This window comes from Pithys albifrons, chromosome 3, assembly GCF_047495875.1.
Source record: "Pithys albifrons albifrons isolate INPA30051 chromosome 3, PitAlb_v1, whole genome shotgun sequence".
NCBI classification, from domain to species: domain Eukaryota; kingdom Metazoa; phylum Chordata; class Aves; order Passeriformes; family Thamnophilidae; genus Pithys; species Pithys albifrons.
The window spans coordinates 87,746,794-87,769,650 of record NC_092460.1 but is presented as its reverse complement, the minus strand read 5'-3'; the positions used below and the strand labels follow the sequence as shown (position 1 = coordinate 87,769,650).

The following is a 22,857-nucleotide window of genomic DNA, read 5'->3' as shown; positions in this document are numbered from 1 at the left end:
TTAAAATAAAATTGAAAGAACATACAGACTCATTGTGTACTCATATGATTCTATCATAATTTTTATTACAGTTCTTCTAATTCTAAATAATATTTAGTCTGGTAACAGATTTTTCTCAAGCCTCACAAAGCATAATTTGAGGAATTTCCTGCTGATAGTTATGAATCATTTCAAGATCAAGAAAGAAACAGAATCTTCTCTACAAATAACATTACCATTGTTTAAAGTAAATACCTTTTCCTTCACTGGAAAAAAAATCAGGGGAAAAGCAATTTCCCAATAGCATATAGTGAACTTTCTTATAGGAACAGAATTTTGAAGTAAAGAAATTATTACACTGGACCACAATTAAGACATACATTTCTCAAACATCCCAAAAGTATATTTCACCAAGAAAAAACAAAGGAAAAATAAGTTAAAAAGTGAATTTAACTTTAGCATAAAATTAAATGAAGATTATCAATTGTCTTCAAAATTAATGGCATTGGCATACTCAAAACTATTTATCATTGAAACACTGGAAATGAAATCAAGAAGTAGCAGCAGCAAAGAGGCTTGACTGGAAACAAGACAACACATGCAATTCTAATACATAAAACTTTATACTGTCAAATATATCTCTCTGGGCTGTCTCTGCTCAGAAAGCAGCAGATAATCTCCATCACAGATCCCAACTGCTGGAATAGCTGTGGCCTTGGCTATTGGCATCCATGACTTGATTTTGCCCCCAGGTTAGCCAAGCTCCATTTCCAACACCAAGTGCTGAGCCCAGTGCATGGACAGCTTGGAAAGCAGAAGCTCCAGGGAGCAGCAGTTTATGGTTTACCAATACTATGAGCAAAGGTATTTTATGTTTGGTAGTCCTCAATTTCTGTTTCTTTTCCATTAACCATGAAAGAAAACCTTGAACCGCTCATGATTCTATACACCTTCACTGTAATTCTCCCTCAGCAATTTTAAACTCATTTATAGGAGGTGGTGGCCACTGACAGCTCATTGACCTCTCCACCCTCACCCTATTGGAGAAGCATTTGCCATCTATTTTTCATTGGATAACCTTGGGGGCATCAAATCATTGATTCACCCAATGCTACATAACTGCTTCTCTGCCCCAAGAATCCTTACAGAGAGCTCCTGACAGAGCAGGCACGGTCCCCACCCACACCTGCGTCCTGCTGTGACAGCCAGCACAGCCACCAGTGGCTGCCGGGAGAGCTCCGATGGAATGCAGCTCCTGCACTCTCCAACAGCAAGCACGGATGAGTGAATAAGGCTCTAGCACTACAAGAGCACAAGTATTCCAGATCTAACAGAATTTCCATTTCATTTACACAAAGGATCTAAGAATGGAAAGTGTAGCCTCTGCAATGCACTGGGCTTTTTTTTAAATCCATGTATTTATGTTGTCATGAACAAGAATTCAAAATTAAATGCATTTTATAAGACATTTCGGTAACTGATTGGAAGTAGCTATTGCTTTCTATTTAAAGAAAAATATATTTTAATTATATCATACTATGTTATGAAATAATTTTGGAGGAAAAATCAAGCATGGCGTATTTGTCATGAAATGGATGAAAACTGGACTTCAAAATGTCAGACCTTCCCAGAAAGCAACAATTCCAAGTTTCTTCTAACTCTCCTAAAGATTCATTTTCGACCACAAAGTTAATTATGTTTGATCTGACTTCAGCAAGCAGCATTAGGGATCAAGGCAAATTGCTGGAGTAAGGGGAAATCAGACAGGTCTTCAAAGTCTTTCTAGGTAAGACAGAGCACTCCTTAGGAGGAACAGGCTTCAATAATAAAATTTTGTATTTGATAACAGGAAATAGGGAAATAATTTCATTGGCTTACTTAGAGAATGCCAGTTTTCCATCTTCTCATGTACAATAAGTAGTGGCTTTTAAGAAGAAAGGAAGATAAAAAAAGGCTACAGGGTGGGTATTTACAAATAATCACATAATCACTCAAAATTCATAAGCTACAACTAATGACAGAAAAGTTTTGTATGAAGTCTGTTGCAGGGGTAAAAATAAGCGGAATACAATTCCCATTTTAGAAATACAATGACGCGAAAAACCTGAAATTGAACATCAAAGGCCCCACAGCAACTAAGAGGAGGGATGTCTGTCTGCCTTCACAGAGGGAATCATGTTAAGTTAACAAAATGCATAAACCACCAGAACTACATTTCTGAGACACAGAAAAAGAAAAAAAATTCTTGGTCCAATAAAGCAGAACATTTCAGAATATTACCCAAGCTTCATGTATGTCTCTGAGCACCAAATTTGCATGTATGTTCTTTATTCTACCTGTACTCCCCAAGTAACCACTCACATTGCTGTGAGACTCAGTGTCCCTTACCTTCTGCCCCAAGTAAAACTGGAAAATTTGGTGCATAGTCAGCAAAGAGGAAGAGAGGATGGAGAGAGAGAGAAGGATCTAACCCCCATTTCCTTCCCTAGAAAATTACAGAGAATGGAAACATCAGCAACAATTGTGTCAAGAGTTAAAAAATGAGTCATTCCTCAAGAAACCATGGCATAGTTCTAAATTTTTTAAAACAACGTTGACATGTATATTTCACTTTGTTTCTGTATTTCTGAACTTCTGCAGAACTTGCTCTGCATTCCCCCAGGTTTTCAGAAGTCCTGAGAACTAAATGGGATCTATGAAGTTCAGATTCTCAAACGTTATCTTGATAACAGCATATAAAAATTTGGAATTACATGAAATATAATGAACATGAGATTTTTCAATCCTACATTGCCACAAGTCAGCAATACAGCCGGGGAGGCATAGACTGCCTTTCGCTTTCCAGAGAACGCGCGGCAGCTGAGACACATCTTCAAAGTTATTTTTTGAAACAGCAGGAGCACAATGTGAGGAGTCTGGGCCTGATAACAAAGGACACTACAGTATCCCCATTTGGAAGTGACATGCTTTATAGAGAAAGGTTAAGGAGCTGTTTTTCAGCTACACTTCTCTCACTGCCTCCTCCTGAAAGTGATCACTTTGCTGGCTCCCCTCCAGCAAGGGCTTGAGAGGAATCAAACGCTGCACTGTTGAGAACTGCAGAGAGAGCCTGCAGGCAGAGAGGTAAGACAGAGAGCATCTTAATGGGGAGAAAACAGCAGCCCAGAGATTTCCCTCGTGTAAGGGAAAACATACTGGAGACACTGAAAGGACTTGAAAATTACCAGACACTGGAGGTATAATAAATTACAGGATTCTCCTACACAGTGAGGGCACGAAAAATAACCACCCCAAAATCTGCAATATACATTTTAGCAGCATTCCAGCAAATCACAGATCCAAAAAGCTTCGAAACCTCTGTTGTTAGGATTTTGTTTTGCAAATGTGTTTAGAAATGGATAACTACCTGACTCATCTCCACCATAGAAGAGTTATTTAATGCTGTAGTACCAGTCACCTGTTATCAGCTGTGTCCTTTGAACCTGTTTTGAGACTACAGAGCATGACATAAATCTGCCGCAGCTTTTTGGCACCTCCTGCCAAGTACTTGCTCACACTCTGCAAAATTATGCGGATTATTAACCTCACATAACTTTTAAGAGTCTGGGTCTTCCCAAAGAACATGCAGAGGGCAGATTCATGAAAGTTCTTAATAGCAGTGACCAGGACCAAAACAGACAAAGAACCATTAAAACCTCCACTTGAATTCAGGTACAGCAGTGCTGTGCAATTGCTATACAAGGAAATGAACTGAAATACAGTACATGAAAAACAAAACACCTTAATAACTCTATAAAACCTCTCTTGGAAGGAGAGACATGAACCTTGTGTCTCTCTGCTTCATCATATCTGAGCATGTACAGCACAGTGAAATTCATAGCTTATTCTCAATTCAGAAATAAATTTACCAGATAATCCCAAATATTGCAGTATGAAACAGCACATCAACCTTAACAAACTTTATCTTCAGCACAAGGTTTCTACAAGATTCAAAAGCAGTTATCATAAGATTTATACTAAGTCAAATATTAATGTAAATATTTCTAAGAACTCTTAGCTTTTAGTTTCAATTTAATTATTTTATAGACTTGCTTAATATGTCATTGCTTAATATGCTTAAAATGTTTTGACTAGTTCAGTCAATGTTGAACAAAGAAAAAAGGAGTGCAAATGACTGAAGAAAACTTCTTCATCTGGAAACAGTTTTCCAACACACAGTGATAGGTTTTCTGCCCATCTGTTAAACCAGCCCCATCAAATTGTTTTGATGACAAAAAAGAGGGATAGAAAAACAGTATTTGTTATGACTCACTCAGTATTTTTCACTAGCTTTGCTTACTAAGTGTAACACAGTTGATTCTATGTTCTATTCTTAATATATATTAAATCCACCTCTCGATTACAAACTTTTCTTAGTGCACCATCACAAAGATGAAGTGAAGGGTCTACAGTATTTTTATGCCAGCAAAAAGCCCAAGTGTACAGAAGAGCTCTTGGTAGTGCAATGTATCCTGTTTCATTCCACAGGTAACATAGGCTGACATGGCAAAAATTCTTTGCAGCACTACATGTATGCTGAAAGGACAATCTGGAAGAGCCATGCCAGCAAAACTTGCCTTGTGGAGAGCAGGCCTGAGCTACCCAGGCAGCTCAGCACTGACAGGGCACAGCCCCGGCGCAGGCACCAGCACGGCTCCCTCTGTAAGAGGCACCTGCTTTGATTCCCAGGGATCCCTCGAGCACATCCCAGCAGGCAGGCAGGCAGCAGGATGAGAACTAAGAATGATGCTGTCTGTCACACAGCAGTGCATGGGCTGCTGCTCAGCAAGTCTGTTACAAGCAAACTGATCTTCAGCACAGTTCAGGCTGCAATTAAATTGTTCTGCTGTGAATTAGTATTTCCTCAGTTTTCAGAGTAAACAAACACTAATCAAAAAAGAGAAAAAGGAATAAATACAACAAGAGCAAACTACTGGACAATACCTGACATTTTGAAATAGAGATACTGAGTTTGTGCAACTTTCTCAAGTTGGTCAGACCATTTAGCATGGGACACTTGGCTACAGTTACCTGGTTTTGGAAACAAGCTATTTTTACCTTAATGGCAGCCAACAGGACAGCTACCCAGTAAATACACCCAGTCTGTTAAAAACAATGTCACAGTAAGTGAAAACAATTCAAACCCAATTCAAACTACTCTATTTAATGATTGTATAGGTCTCATAAAATGAAAGTACATTAAATAAGCAGAAAAGATCAATATGACCAAGAAGCACCTGCATATTGATCAAGGAAGAAAATTGCAGAGAATTGTCCGATGGTTCATCCCAATTCACTGCTCCTGCTCACACAGCAGGGCTCCTCTGTGAATCCCTTACACCCCAACACGGCAACTGTACAAACTGCCACTCTCTTTTGTTCTTTTCCCACTCCGTAAGTTTTAAAAATAGCATTAATGCTTATATTAAATGTACTATATTTCTACTGTTTTAAGACACTAAGACATAATTATGAATTCAAAAAGTAACAATAGGTGGTTGGTGGATGGATGAAGAATGGAATTGTAAGTCAGCTTCTGATGGACAGGGGGTGTTTCGTGCTGCAAAAAAGCTAATGAAGAATTATATAAGAGTTACAAAAATACAGGACAAGGAAATCCCAATAAAAATTAGAGGTGTTCGCGAAAAAAATCAGACACAAAAGACTTCCAACTCACATATATAAGGATGGTTGGAAGGCTTGGGATGGAATAAACTCTACAAAAGAAGACAACAAAGATGAAACTGTTCTTTGCAAGGGAAAGCTGCTCTGCTATTCATTGACTCTTATCATTCCAGTTGCTCAGGGTTTGTCTTTTCCTTTGTATCTTTTACTTGATTTCTTTTACTTAAAATGTATTAAAAGTCCTACAGAATTCAATAGTGTTAATACAGTTAAGCTTTCTCAGACTTGTAATCTTATTTTAAAAAATCAAATTAGTTTATTACCTTTTATTAAACTCTTTCCATTCGTAGTTTCAGAAATTAGGTGACAGAGGGTGAAAAAAGGAACACATAAGCTTTGTTAGCAAAATGGCTCTGCTCAATTCTTGTCTGAGTCCATGTAAAATTCAATATTTTAATTTTCTCATCCACATTTACAAAAATGTATTTAAAATCGTAACAGATACCAAGGCAATCTCAATCCACAGCATGCAGATCACCCCATATCTACATGCAGAGTCAAAAGAACGCTATCACAATGGAGATAAAGCAAAAATTAATTGGCAAAAATTATTTTCAGGAAATCTGAATAAATTTCAGATTGTGCTTTCTACTTGTTATGTCCCCTATCATCAGTCAAAAATTATTCTATCATAAGCAAATGTTCAACTGGCCCAGGTTATGAGTCATTCCATTTACTCTTTCTGAGCTGTGCTGTAAGGTCAGCTTTCTCTCACCCCTCTGGAATTTGCTGAGTCTTCAGAGACCTCCAGGGGAAACTGGGAACAGTAATGATTCAGACACTTATTTATATATAATCTGACCATTTAAGAAAGGGAAGATACTGAGATGTGGTAGCAGACCTAAGTTTCTTGTGATTCAGTTCCACTACCAGTTTCAATTCCAGGTGACACGGCTCCCTCCCTTCCACATCTCCCAGCCATGTCATCTCCTTCCCTCCTCCACACCCACACAAGTCAATCTTTAATCCACTGTGTGTATGAAGCTCCACATTAAAGCAATAAAATACAGAACTCTGTAAAGTTTTGGGTTATACTGACATCAAGTTTTCACCATCTTACTCAGCAATTAATACATTTTCTGATTTCTCTTTACTCAGCAACTAATTAGCACATGTCTATAACATATAAAGAATGCACAAAATCATTGTGGCAAAAGCACTCAAAAATTCCAAAGCACAAGTGGAAATTCTTTAGAGAACAGAGTTGAGCAAAGTAATAAACTTGGGAAGAAAAAGTGCCAGGTTATCTAGTATTGAAACAGACACCTTCAGTAAGGGTAAACTCTCTGTGGGAAAAGTAAAAGAACTTTTAAATGGCAATTAGATAAGTTCAGATTATTCAGATAACATTTGTTATCAGCGTTCTTCAAATGTTCAATCACTGCCCTTCAGAAAGTAGCTTAGGTGAATCCCCTGTATTTTCATAGTAATTCACTTACCTAAGTGAGCTCTTTGCTTATGTTTTAGAGAGAGAGGGATTTATTACTTGGCAAAGGAGAGGGGTAAAGCTACACTGTCTTACAAGGTAGTGAAGAGCAGAAGTCCCTAACCCCTGGAACACTCCTGGTCTGTGCAGCAATGACACAGTGCTCACTCTGTGTCAGAAGAGCAAAGTTCTCACCAGCCTGTGCCCAGTCCTACCCTCAGCACTGCAGCTTCACTTCCCCCTGTAGGTGTGCAGGTTATCAAACGATCCATGCGCGCAGATCTCATTGGGATTACGCCTCCTGTGCTCCTAACTGCTCCTAAGAAACTATCCAATACTTGTGTATTGATTCAAAGTATTGATTCAGTACATTTTAGTATGCTGGTTGAAAAGCAAAAACAAAACCCAGCACCATTCCCTTTGGGAAGCACTTCCCCCTGCCCCCCCGCCCCCGCATGTATAGCTTAAGTTCAAATCCAGGTTTCCCCACGCAGATAAAAGCCTTCACTGATCAGTAAGGGCTATGTTTGGTAAATGTGAACATTACAGATAAGTATTCTGGTGAATTAATCCTCTTAAATTCTATAAAAATACATTATTCAACCAAAGAGGATTCCCTTCCCCACTGCAATTACACACAACTAACACGGGTTACTTTTTTTTTGCTCCACTATTTTATTATGGGAGTGGGAGAGAGAGAAAGACTTCTACAGAGAACAGGTCAGCAGTAACACTACGGGCCAGCAGAAAGGTGAGCGCAAAGGCAAGAGAACACGACAAACATCGGGACATGGCAGAAAGGATGACAAGAACATCAGGTAAATAGCAAGCACCACCAGCAAGAAACTGAATGTAAAAGTTCAAAAATTACGGTAGACACCCATTATAGAATAATTTTAATGAACTTGCAAAGACGGTATTTCAGACTAATTTAACCAAGGAAAACTAAATGAAATCTCCCTGAAACAAAATAGGCTATACAGATGGAAGTCTAGTACTGTGGGTTTTACCTCTGGGAGTTGCAGCCTGCACAAGATTCTATTCTTTCATTACAAATCTGTTGTGTGGGGGGCGGAGGAGGAGCAACTGTGTTACAGGGATAAAAAGAATAGCACAATTGTTGTAAGAACATCTAGTTTCTCTACGTATTTCTATCCGTCGCAATCCATCTTCAACTTCTCATCTATTTTTCCTCATTACCTTCCTTTACTGTGTCAGTAAAGAATATTTTAATGCTGGGGGGAAGCACTCTATAAATGACAGTCCCAGAACAGGACATCACTAATTCATTACGGATGATCATCAAAGAGCGTTCATTTTTAGAGAACACAGAAAACAAAGAGAGCTGATCAAGCTCCATCAGGAGAGAGAGGAGGACTGGCAGGAATAGCAGCTGTGCTCTAGCTCAGATTGGATCCGTGTTGGCAGAACTGTGAAATAAAGCCTGCAACATATTGTGCCTTTATCAAATCCTGCTTTCCCAATAAAAGGTATCCAAGGAATTTAATGCTTATGTTTTGCCTTTCACAGGCTATTTTACTTAGGACAGTTTGTGTACAACTGAATTTACAGAAGTCCAAGACGCACTTATTTAGACACGCTGCTCCTTCAAATGGTGCCATCAAACACACACTCTGACACAGCCTCATTCATCTGAGCATCTCAAAGTGCTTCATAAATGCCAATTGAACAGATGCTATGAATCTGAAAAACGTTACTGCCTGAAAATCTCACTTGGTTACAATAGTATGTTTTATAATAAAGTAGAAAAGGCCAGTGCAAGAGGAAAAGTATAATTTAAACTATACATTTAACAACATTTTGTATGTATGGATTTTAATAATACATTTTTCACAGTCAATTATGCAAGAGTCAAGTTCCTCCCTTGCCAAGAAAAACCCCCTAAAAACTAAATAAAAAGACCTGAGAGCTACTCAAAATTTTTTTAAAATCATATGAGACATATAAAAACCCCTAAAATTCAAACAATTACAGATGTATTTGTAAGACACAGTTGAAAATGAAAAAAAAATCTTTCTATTTTCAAAGAAATGTGAAAATGAACATCTAGGATTACAGTATATAGAAATTTATGCACATTTTGTACACTGGCCAAAGGAAAAATTGGTTTATTTCTCTCTCTGATTTCTGGGCATAGAATACAAAAAAATGGAAGAAAAACCTAAAGAAAGGAAGGACAGAGAGATGTGTAGGAAGATCTCAAAGCACATAAATATAGTGTTGTTCTTTGTGTTCCCATGTAGAAACTACAAAAGTAGGTCACCTGTTACGTATTACAACACAGCGATATAAACCAACTTCTTCTCTTCTGACTACCTTGGTGGGGAGAATCTTTTTGAGTATAACATTACATAATCCATTGGTGCAACTACTTCAACCTGCTTTAAATAAGTAGCACTTCAGAATTTGTGAAACTGGTGAACTAAAACTTTCGCAGCTCAGACTTTCAAACCTGGAACTGGGGCTAGAAACAGAATTTCGAACCCAGAAACTTCAGGAGTTCGGTGTCTTGTTATTTTCCGAGCAAGAATTCAGAGAACGTCCCCAGGAGTGGGATCACTGCACTTGTGCCTTCTCAAGTGAGATCACTTATCCAGGCAAACAGAGCAGCATAACTATTCTGTTTCTACAGGTATGTATACCAATTCTTTTTTCCATCTACCCTCTCTCTGAATCAACCTTATAACCCTGATTTCTGTGCTGTTATAGAACAGTAGACCATTATTTTTTAAATAAAGCTTCAGATCAAAAAGAAGAAAAAAGTGTCATTCATTGCAATTCACAGGCAGGTGAAAGGGCTGCAGTAATGTTCCAAGAAAGAACTGCCTTTTCTTTGTGCTTTTCTTAGGTTCTGTCTGAACCTAAGCAAGCTGCCAATTTATTTAATTCCTCCACGAATGAAGGTACAAAAGGATTTGTCCAAGATGACATATAGTTATAATAAACATAAAGTAGAAACTGTCACATATCTTTGCCTATTCAATTCCCTTGGACATTAAAAATAAACTTCTCCAGACCTGAAAATGCTCTAATTAATTCAAAATCCAGCCTGGTATGTTCAGTTGGAGAACCAGATATAACTTGATGCATAACTATTGTAACTTCAAGTGTGGCACAACAGTATGGCAGAAACTTTAAATAAATATAAAGAAAATTCAACCACCCATAGATCTGATTTATTCACATTGTGCACTTGCCAATAAGGGAGCTACCTGTAAGACTTAGTATTTTACTAGAAAGTCAACTTTACATTTCACCAGAGCGATGTGTGCACTTTGGTAACAGAGATAGGAGCAGTATTTATTATATTCACAATGGCAGAATTATAATTTTGTCTCGTAATACCATGAGCAACTACAAAAGCAGGTTTTTATGCATCAGCTTGAGGCAGACAGCAGTGAATTCATTCTAGTAATTATGGGTACTAGTGCAATAATTAATATTTTTTGATGTATCAAAGATCATATCTAGATTATAAACAGAAAGGAGAGCGTGACTTCCAACACCACTTCTTCAGTCATGCTTACTTTAATACAAGTTCAAGTGAGGAAAGCCTAAAAAGAGCCAAATAAAACATAATGTTTTCAGACAATTTAAAAACCATGTACCAATTACACAGAATGGTTTACACTCAGATTTTTCCATCTTCAAGTATGAGTAGTCCTACTGTGTCAGCAATAATGACAGACTACGTTTCAAATAAGGTAATATTTAATAAATAATGAAAGATAAAACTTATGTGATTTTCATGGACTGTTAATTTTTTCAAACAATTGTAATTGTAAAAGATCATTTAAGCAGTGGAAATTTTTTCATTACTCCCTTTTTCTCCACAAAGGTGATGGGGTACCATGGAGACTAGTATACTTTATTATTATTAAGGGAGAATTACTTAAAACTAGTTCTAGTACATTCTGTATAAAATCTTGTCTTAATGTTGCAGTATTTGAGTCTACCCAGATTCTGTTTTTCACAGTAATTTTTCTTCAGATCTTTAAAGCTATATATTTACACAGTCAATAAAGCTCACATTTTAAATAGTTAAGGAAAGGAAAGCACCACATTCAGATGCAATTGCTACAGCTCCTTCTCATGAGATTTAAAAAAGCATTTGGTGCATGAGGCTTGAAGGTGAAATCATCTTCCCTACTGCTTTTCATTCATCATGAAGGGTGCAGTTTGAAAAATTCCTCAAAAACTATAGAGACTGCATTTTTTAATACCTCTTAGAAGACAGCACTTGCCTACAGTTCCCATCTTTAGATCTCATGGCATTTTTGGCCACTGTTTTAAGCATTCTCATAAAGGGAAGAAGTTTAACACCAAGGAACTTGTCTGAGTATCAACTTTACATTTAAACCCAGTTACCACACAAGTCCTGTGAACATTGTTGCAACAGGAGCATCATTCTTTGTCTCCTAAATAATACTGCCTTGGGATTTTGTCCAATGCTTCATCTATCCCCAGCCAATTAATTTATTAATTTCTCCCCAGGTTTTTTTTCCTTTAAGTTATTTCTACCCATGATTACAAATAGAGAGCCATGAAGTCTATACCAAAGTGGGAAAGGTGAAGAAAAGAACTTTCTTACACCTTCAACTATATAAATTTTTAAATGTAAGGAACTGGGTTGGTAACACAAAGGAAAATCCCAAAGGGTGGTCAGGCACTGGAAAAGGCTGTCCAGGGAGGTGGTAAAGTTATCATCCCTGGAAGCATTCAAGAAACAACAGATGTGGCACTTGGTGCTGTGGTTTAGTTGCCATGGGGGTGGTGTTTGGTCGAAGGTTAGACTTGATGACCTTGGAGGTATTTTCCAACCTTAATGATTCTATGACATTATTTCAGATTAAAAACATAAAAGAAGACAGGAATGCTATTACTTCATCTGTATAAAAGTCTAAATTTCAGCAGAGATTGATTTTAGTATTGTAAATAGATTTGTGTCTGTCTTTTCTCTTTCCCAATCCTCATACACCAGATATTACTTCTAATAAATTTAAGCAGAAGAAATGCCAAAAAAAACCAAAAAAAACCCCAAAAAAACTCCCCCCCCCCAAAAAAAAACCCCAAAAAAACCCACCAAAACCAGAAAAGTTTGCTAATTGGAAGAGAGGGAGGAAAAATTATCCATTGTAAATAAAACCAGAGTCAAAATCAATTCAAACTACAGCTTCTTTTTCCACTGCCATTGGAGAAGGCCCATCTTTGGAGAAAAGCTCATTTTGGAAAGCCTCTGGGGCAAGGGTACGTCGTTTCAAATTTAGCATTCCTTCTTGTTACCTCTTTGCAAGTAGGATTCCACTGTAGAGAACACATTATGCACTGGAGAATCTCCATTTGGAGAATGTAACAACTATACTGTTTCTATTGCCAGACAGCGTGTAATTCATACCACTCCCAGAGAATTGGGTCAATATTATAAATACTGTATACTTGTTTATATACATATACACATTCACACAAACTGTAGCTAGGGTGCCTGTATCACAGGAGCTCCAGGATCAGGAGTCTGCAGGCACTGAACAGATCAGCCTCGGGAGCGCTGCATGGCAGTGCCAGGGATGGCAGCACTTGGAATCCAGTCGAGCAGTCACAGATTTCCACAAGAGCAGCCAAGCTTATCTGGTGCCAGCTCTGCCAGCACCCCAAAATCCCAGGTTTGGGAGATGATCCATAACAGTGCTGAGAGGGCTTTGGGAGGTGGACACAGCAGGCATTTTGAGCAGCCCTGTGTTTATCAGCTAAACTGAACAGCAAAGAGTTGGGTGCTGCAATTAGAACTATTTGGATACAATTTTCTTCTCCCAGATGAAGCACAGCAGAATTTCCTCATTAGAAGTTCAAGTATCATTCAAATACCCAAACAAATAAATAAATTACTAACTCAGTAGGAATCCAAAAGCCAAAAGGCAGTCAAAGGAATACATTTTTCCATTCAGAGGGTAAAACAATAGCTGCCTGGCTGCTTTCTTGAGCCCCAGTCAAAGAACAGGCTGGCCCACTCTGTGACCTGCTCAGTGTTCACTGCTTTGATATCTAGCAAGCACTTACTCGATAATAGTAATCAGTGGAGATTAGAAGCTATACATTAATCTCTGTGAAGCTATACAAAAATCTGTGAATGTATAATACTTGTCAAAAGAGAAACCAGCATTTTGCATTGTTTTGCAGGTGCTAAAATCACTTAAAAATAATAAATAAAAGCACAAGCTATAAAATTCATCTACATTCAAATTTATTTCTAACTGCTACTATTATTCCACTATGTCAGTAACCAATAATGCTATCCCAGATAGAATATTGCTGCCAATTTTACAATCAAAAAATAAAAATAGGTTTTGCCAGAATTAAAAACTGCATTTCTTCCCATTTATTTATTCATTCAACAGACGCATTAGCCAAGACTCTGCACAAAAACAGAATATTAAATTACATCATCTGGATGTATTTCTAAAAAGAATCTAAAAAATTAAAAAGATTAGTGATTTGGTGAATTCATTACTTCATCATCTACAACTAGCAGCTCTCGGCAATCTTAAAACATACTTTGAAAATATAGATGCTTTCAGGCAAGCACAGAATGAGAAAAATAAACTTTGCATCATAATCACAGATTTAAACAAAGATTTAAAATTACAGATTAGCAATTTGGTGTGGACTCTCTACAGTGCACAGTTCTCTCTGCAGCTGCTGGTCCACAGAATTTTTGGGATCAATTCCATTTCTAATCTCATTTCTTTGTGTTGTGGATGTGCAAATCTAGTCAAGGCAATTTTGTGCCCAGCTGATCACAGGATGTTATCCAGCAAATTGCCATCCATGGCAATTGCACCCAATGGAATTATACTGTGAGACCAGAGTGAAGAAATATTGATACTGAAGAATTTTTTCAAAACCCAAAAACTTAAAAGCAAGGTTTACAAGTCAAGTTCTTAGCAGTACAAAAGAGGACATAAAATTCATCACTCAACATTCTCTGTCCATTTATAGCCAAGTCTATATAAATAAAGGAAAGACTGTATAAATAAATCTGAAGAGCAGCTCGGTCACCCTTACAGCAATTCTCACAACTTCCCTGTCCTTGCATGTGACTCCTTCAGTTCTCATCAAATATTCATGCTACCAACTCCATGCCTGGCTCATCCTAAATAGGCACCTTTTCTTCTTCCTTCTGTCACATCACACAAACACATTAAGATACAGGCAGGATTGGGAAGGATAAGAGAAGTAGAAATGCACCAAAATACAAAGCACCTACATATTAATGAAAAGCTTTTTTCAGTGTGGGACAACCCAAAGTACCATACACAAAAACCACTATATCCAGTTTGTTCTATTCGTAATATTGATTTGTTTAATTGTTAGGTCCTAAATGTTTACAGGTTTTGTTTATCAAGTATCTTTACAGTTAAAGTAATTTCCCAGTTGACACTGGAACCAACAACTCCTCAAAATCAAACTCTAGGTGAAATATTCCCCAAACATGGTTTTGTATTTTTGCCCTGTGTTTAATAATCTTCTGTGCATGCTGCAAGGCCTGTTCCGTAAAGATGGGGGGGAGGGTTTAATTCTGAAAAGCTGGATGATGAAGTAGATGATTCTGTAGTGTTTCATCAATATGTTTCTTAAGATCTCATTAATTATTTGCATGTTCTGGAGGTTTGTTTTGCTTCCCTGCCCCCCTTCCAATGCAACTGAGGGCTTAAAGCAATTTAGATAGAAGTAAAGTTAGTGCAAGAAATAATTTATATTCTGGCTTTGCCAATACATTACTTTCCTTCAGAAAAAAACTAAATTAATGTCCTGAGAGATAGACAGATGAACTATTTTTTCCACTCAAACCTCAATTCTCTCCTTATTATTCCAAAGCATTGCCTTGGCTTAACTTTCTTTGTCAAGTCTAGTTAGAGATAAAAAATTTGTGCTTAAAGACCTGCAAAGAAAACAAATGTGAAAATTTTCTGTAGTCTGCACATTCTTCAAAAAGAAATTGGTCTTGTATTATAGAGACTGAACAGATTCATGAAATATGGACAGACCTTCCAGACCTGCCCTAGGCTTCCAGCACATAACCAAACTGTTTTTCTACAAAACAGAGTAATGTGAAGAGAAACTATGAAGCAGATACAAGATGCTCAGGCATTGCAGTCATGGACATCAGATAAGCAGCTAAATTTAAATGTTAATCCGAACTATCTCTAACTGCCCATATAAAATTGCTCTAGATTAGGGCACTGAACACAAACAAAATTTCTGTGTCTAATATCAGTCTTTATTGCCCCAAAGTACACTGCAATAGCTGCTTTGCCTACAAGCTTCAAGATTACTGAGAGAGGCTTTTATACTCTCACAAACTGTGTGAAGTACTTGCTATCATCACAGCCTGTAACATTTATCAAGGTATGCATTTAACTGACAGGCCAAAGAGCCACAGAGTCCTTACATACAGATGCACTCAAAAACCTCCAGAAAATCCCTGTTGAAATATTCTGTATTGCTCATTGTGATAATGCCAGCTTAAAGATTTTGGAGTGGGAGTGTTAAACAGGGTATTAGCAAGAACCCAATAAGCAGGGACCTGCCTAGAATTTTTTGATGGTGGTGAACAAAGTAAGTTTCTGAAGAATATATGACAAATTGGCAGGGGAAAAACAATTGCCCTGGGGGGAAACAGGAAGGGCTGGCTGAGTTTTTCTTTCTCCTTCAAAAGCAAGACAGCAGAAGAGGTATTACATTAAACAACTTTAAAGAAAAACATTTCCAACCTAATCACCAGCAAGCCTAAAATAGTAACCACTTTCAAAGGGCAGACTCTCCTTTCCTTTCATTACTTGCTCACATTAAAACTAATCTGCTTGATTAATAAGAGAAATAATGTTCTCCATATCCCGCTGTCGCTCAGATGACTGAATACTATATCTACTGTGAAAAGAATGAGAACTGGAACACACCACTACTTGTATCAGAATGGCAGCTTCTCTTTTGGAAAGACAGCAAGGTAACCAAGAGAGTCAGCATGTAATAACTCACACGGTTTTCCTGTTGATTGGTTGTTGCAGTTGCTGTATTCCATCTCTCACATTTGCTCCAGGAGCTCCTAAGGAAAGGTATCAATTTGCAGAGTTGCCAGCCTACCTAGTAATAGTGAAGCTTCTCACTTTGAAAGGTACCAGGAATAATGAAAATAACATTTTTCCTCTTTCCTATTCCAAATACACTTCATAGCTCCTATCACTGCAACTCATTCTACCTCTGTGTTTTAAATTATTATGGAGATCATCAGTGAAGGCTGCTGAAGAATTTGACAAGTTTTTTCTCCAATAACATGTATTTGCTCAAGATCCATCAGTGTAACAAAAATGTCGCAACCAACCACTTTCAATTTCTCAAGATTTTATTTGTAAAATAAAACATAGGCTTCAAGCCTAATGACTGCAAAGCCACTTCCAGGCATCAACCACATACAAAGCAAAACAGTATTCCCTTGCTCAGACATACCACTGACACTACTGCTCTCAGCCTTCTCCCAAAAACAGCGTATGAAAGCATTTTTTAATATTACAGTAAGTGATTTCAAAGACAACAATTATGCAGTGAAGACAAAAATACTTTAGAAGATGGAAAAAAACTGAAACTATGGCTTAGGCACAACACCCCTTGATATTTGTCAGGCTTCACAGACAAAATTAGCTCTTCATATGCATGTGTATTGCATGCAGTTTAACACAGTTTAGGTATTTATTTTAGACTCTAGACCTATAATATATATGTTTTTAAAAATCCAGAAAATATGAAGGGTATTATATTTCTTTCATTTATCCACTTCAGAAAGAAAGAGGCCTTTCTCAATAACCAACTTTTTAAAAAACTTAAACTACATTATGGATACAAATTCTGAAAATGGCTGAACCCAAACAACGGAGGAAGAAAGAAAATAAACTGAACATGATACCAACACAAATCTCAATTTAGATCAACATGCACATCAATCAAATGAATAATTTTTAGCAGAGTAAATGTGAAGCCAACACAATGCACTTAGTTCAATTTCTACATTATTATGCCTTTATCATTACAGCTTATTACTTTTAAACTGTTTTCACATGTCTTTTTATGGCACTACATAAACACATTTTCTATCAGTTTCCCTGAACAACTCTGTAAAAATAACTCAGTAATCAAGGTGGCAAAGAGAGGACAACAAAGTAATTTATCATTTAAAAAAATATGAAAAGAAAACATATAGTACTGCATATAAATTTCAGATTCTGAGAACCAAGTTTGTGAAATATCACCACTATCAGACCAATGTGAATGACTTCCTGCACTTGAATCAAACACCAGGGCTGACATGGTTTTAACCACTTCTACCCATCATTCACAAGAAGGGAGGGACTCTACCATTCATAGGTTTTGTTTTGTTGTCTGAAGAAAACAAAGTATGTTCCTGTCACTGCAGCTATGTAGAAACAGGCAGAGTTACTCTGTGTGGTCACTGAACTTTGATTTTAAGGGTAGTAAGCCTAGTGGATCCTTTTCACATGTTTTTTGTAGCTCTTCCAAACCAAATTAGCCAAGGGGCTGAGCAAGACTGCAGCATACAAAGTCACCCTGGTGGCAAACCTTACACTGTGGGTGATCTTAACAAAATTTAAGGGACGCAGATTACATGATACCTAAGGACTTGTCCCTGCCTTTCAGCTAGAAGAATGGTCACTACTAGACATGCCATGTGAACGCTTTGTCTTAATTATCAGAAAATGGTACTGCCTTCCAATTTCAAAAAAATTACTAGAAACAAAATCTTTTCAAGATCTCTGATGAATGAACAACTTAATCTTCCTGTTTCTCATTTTGTTTTAAATTAGCAATTCCACTTAAAAGACATTACACCTGGAAGGTATGTAACCAAACTCCTGCATCAGGGAATTGTAACCAGGTATCCAGTGCTGCTCCTGCTGCCCATCCCACGTACTTAGCTAGGCATCACTTTCACAGCAACCAGGATATCTGATGGAGAATCCTGAACCAAATCCTGAAGTTTAGAGGTGAACCCTGTGCACTGTGATAAGCCAGGCAGAAAGCTTGCTAACAAGTCTCTGTTGATGCCGATTCGCGATGCACCAGCACAAGCTGTCGGCAGCCAGGACATGGGGATGGATGCTGGGCAACACAGTCACTCAGCAGCAGGGAATTACACCAAAAAACTACTTCCAACATACAAAATATCTTGATGAAAGCAAGCTAAGCAACCACCTGGGACTTCCAACCACGAGACAATATTTCCTCAATCTACAGCCACGCAGGGTCAGGACTGCAGCTCCAGCACATTTCAGCTCTCGTGCTAAACTACTTTCCAACTTCATCAATCAACGTTCATTCAGGGTCACCTTCACAAACACAATGCAAACAGGTGGCTTTTTTCTTTGTATGTTCGAAGCAATACAAAAGATGTGATGTCAGAACTCCCAAAAGCCTTTCCATAATAATGGAAACCCTCGCTAGAACTCAGTAGCAATTGCTAACTTAGAGCTAAAAATATTTTACAAAAGCAGAAATCTCTCAAATTCTCAGAGTTGTCAAGGCACAATTTTAATGAAGGAAAAAATAAATTCACAGCAATATTACAATTTTGAAAGAAAAACAATCAAAAAATTATCTTGAAATTCACAATTAAACTTTTGGCAATAACTACTACAAGATACAGCATCATTCATTGTGAATGTTTATACTAGAGGACAAAACACCTCTATGGAGCAAAGCTGGAGTCAGACTGATGTTATTTAAATTACTGTTAAATTTACCAGCCATACTTCCTTCCTGAGGATAACTGGTATTACCTTTTATTTCTTTTCACCAAAACGCTTAAATAATTATGCAGCAATGCACCAAGACTATGATTTAGCTTCACCACCTAAACAAATTTACTCTTGTGATAGGAAAAAGGCTCCTTGTCTATATATGAATGATAACAACACTGGTTTGGCAATTCTCCTTTGGTATCACCTCCTTGTGCAAAACTAAAATAAGATAGTTTCAGACTTAATAGCTAAAGGGCATTCCGTAACTTACACATTTCCTCATGAGTGCAGAACCTTCCAGTGCTGAAAAGGTCAACACTTGAACTAACATGGAATACTACTGAACAAATAACCTATGCCTAACAATTACACAAACTCAAATGAATCCTATAAGACATTATAATTTTGTGGCATAAGTAGCTACCATTTTTATACTTAGGCTGCTATGCTAACATTAATTCTGCATCTTGAAAAATGAATATATATACATCATACAGAAACATATAAAATATATGTACCATTATAATATTATATATATGAGTTACATATAATACATTTTTATATCGATTTAAAAACACTTGTCTTTGTGTTGCTTCTAAAGGTCTTCATCTTTGCAAATACAAGAGGAAGCACAGTGAAACAACATATAATTAATCTGGAAAATCCAGATTGTTCTATGGATGCAATTCTAAAACTGAGAAATCGAGATCAACAATGTCCCATGTGTTGGGACTGTTTTCTGGCAAGGGAAACATGAATGTTAGAAAGGCGAAACAACTCAAACCCAATCTAAATAAGTCATTATAAAAATAACAAAGCAAAGCAAGTTGTATGGCAATCAATGATAAGAGAGAAAAAAAATAACATTAAGAGCAGGACACTGAATGGCAAATTAATTTTGTGGATGTCAGTCTTTACTACAGAAAAGGAATAACAGTCTTAGAACAGTTTTTGATAGATTAAAGAGAAGACAATAAAGTACTTGTGCCAAAAGAAAGACTGCATTGTCATCTGAGACAGAATGGTATTTATATACAAATTCCAGCAGACTTTTTGTTGTCTATTCAGCATACCACTCTTAAATAATAATAAAAACTCTTACAACTAGAACTCATGTATTGCACAGGAGTCAGATTTACATCTTTTAAACATAAAACCCTGCTGCAACATGATTCAGGCCAGCAAGCCCTGATTTCAGTACTAGGTAAAGCATAACACCCTCACAAATTTAGCATAACAAGGACACATCAGTGCAACTCCCAATCCCAAACAGCTACTACGCACTGCTTATTTTTACTTAATACTACAGAAGTTACTGGATTTTCAACTATGTTCTAACAAAGTTCTTTGCAACTGATTACTGAGGAAATCAAGATGCAACAAGGTAAGAAACATTTTAGATATGGATCACAAGCTGCTAGAACAGATGAAGACCATAAAATATCCAAAAGAGCTACATTAGAATTGGGTATCACACTGCCCAGAGTAGGTAAGTGCAAGGTACAGAAGGAATTGTGCAGATGCACCATACAAATAATGCTGAAAAACAATCCCAGGCCAAGATGTCCAAGATCACTCAATACTCATTTTCAAAAGTAACCTAAGTTTTAAAGACATTACAGGGCACTAAAAAATTGTATGAGTTAGGAGGCCCAGTCTTGCAAACATGAAATAGATGACATTTTTAGACCCAGAAGTAAGAAAATTCTAAACAGTCACCAAAAGAGCAGCAAGATTCAAACTAGGAAACAAGATGTGAAATACAAAGAAAGAAAGCACTGCTGAAGCATTCAGGGAAGATAATCATGAAAACTGAAAAAAATACTAATGCAGAAAACAAGGAAAGTGAGCAGACAGTCTCCCAACTGTGTCAATAAAGATCTACATGAATGCCCAGGACATCTGGATGTTAAGATAGCCAGTGGTAGGTTTTATGTAAAGTTATCCCTAAAACACACTAGGAGAATGCTAAAGCTCTGAAATCAAGGACTATGGTAGCAAACATCACAATTGAGTACATCATTTGGCCCTGCTAGACCTTGAGATCCTAACAAATCTTTTTAACATAGTAAGATTTTTAAAAAACTGCAATGCAAGAAGCTGCATTCAGGGTGATCTTATCAATTCACCAGCAGAGTTGAGACCTCCAGGTTTAGAGATGTCCTACCACTGTTATGGAATGCAGTAACAGCCAATGCTGGGATATTACATTCTCTGTGTAGAAAGTAAGACAGTAGATAAAAAATGGATACACTACAACTTCCAGATTTTTGAACTTCCTGCTCCCAGCAAAACAAAAGGTATTCTAACAGACAGTTATGACTCCTGAATTGAATTTAAAAGTACTACAGGGGTGCATGCTATGCAAGTGCCATTATCTCTACCCCTAGGTACTCAGAGCCCATTTACACGCATATGCCTCTGTTCCCTTATGCTTCACTCTGCTTCAAGCTCCTGCTTTTCTGCATTTATTTTCCCCTCATATCAGACTCAGCAGACTCAGCCCTTCACAGCTCTATTCTCTGTCACCATCTGGGTCTCCCTCTCTTCTTGTGTTGCCATTCCTAGTCCTATGACCCTTCACCACCAGTCTCTGAGTTTGGGACTCCTGCTGTTCCCTGATATTTCTAACTCTCATTACCCTTTCACCCCTCTTTTTCCCTACCCCAAAAGACAAAACACCAGCCAAATTCTTTCTCTTCCATTCTACACTGACATAGAAACAGGTATAAGAACAGCACATTTTTCTGTTTATGCTGGGTGCCTGCACATGGCTCTTTTTGCCCACTCTTCCCCATCTACCCTTTGAGGATGATGTCATCTGTTCACACCATCTTAAGTAGCATCTGCACAGCAATGGCTTATAAGCATGTCTATCCATCCACCTACTCCTGATTGCCTCCATATGGTACTGCTGCTTTTCCTGAATTTCTCTCCAGAAAATTTAAGCTTAATATATGTTCACAACTCAGCTCCTCATCATTCCTCTCAAACGCTTTTTGCAGATAAAACTTCTGCCAATATCACCTCCTGTGATACAGGTAGTCCTTCATGACCCCTTTGCCTGCATTTGAACCACATAGCTATGCTACATCCAGAATCCTGTCACAATCCTCCTCCCTGTGTACATCTTTTTCTTTCTAACAGTACAGCTCATCCAATACCTCCATCTTTGTTCAGACACACTGAAGAATTAGAAAGGGAGATGGAGATTCATCTGTTTAAATTTAGACAGGCTTCCTTACTTATCCTAAGTCATACTGAAAGTGAAGCAAGTAAATCTCTTTAATATATTAGTATTTATGCTTTCATTTCAGGAATCCTCTTTATCACATCACCCTTTAGAGCTATGCAGAAACCACTGGTTTCAAGCTCTTGGGAGGCAGACGACACAAGAGGCAGCTCAAAGGGCTCAATCAGTTGCTACTCAGTGTAGCCAGCTGGTACCTGCAGATCTTTGCTCAAAGTTTCTGCAATCTTCAGTTACATATTTTCTGAATGTAAAAGAGTATGGAACAGGAAGCACGCGGGATGGATATGCAGCAATTTTAAAAAATAAATGAAGTATGCTGTTACCTAAAGATAAATAATATATTGGAGAGGTGTCTGAATGAAAAAGAGAAGAAATAAAGACATCTGAGTTACACAACTGCATTTGAAAATTGCATTAACAACTTAAAAACAGAGGACCCCATGAAAATTTGACCCAAACTACCACCTTAAAACAGTTACTTATTTAAGAACCCTACTTTAACATTTAGTACTTTACCAAAATTTTTTTAAAAATCTTTTAAATCAAGACAAAAAAGAAAAAAGCCCCGCACTCAACACTCTCATTTGCAATTAAAAACTATCCACAGAACATTTTATCCTCAGATATTCTTAACTACTTGTTTCAAAAAC

The 22,857-nt window shown here is 37.4% G+C and overlaps 1 protein-coding gene across 1 annotated transcript in view; it reads right to left on the bottom strand.

Annotated features, from left to right (window-relative positions):
• COG5 (component of oligomeric golgi complex 5) overlaps positions 1 to 22,857 on the bottom strand; it is a 179,434-nt gene that overhangs the window by 117,688 nt on the left and 38,889 nt on the right. The gene's annotated exons all lie outside the window — the stretch shown is intronic.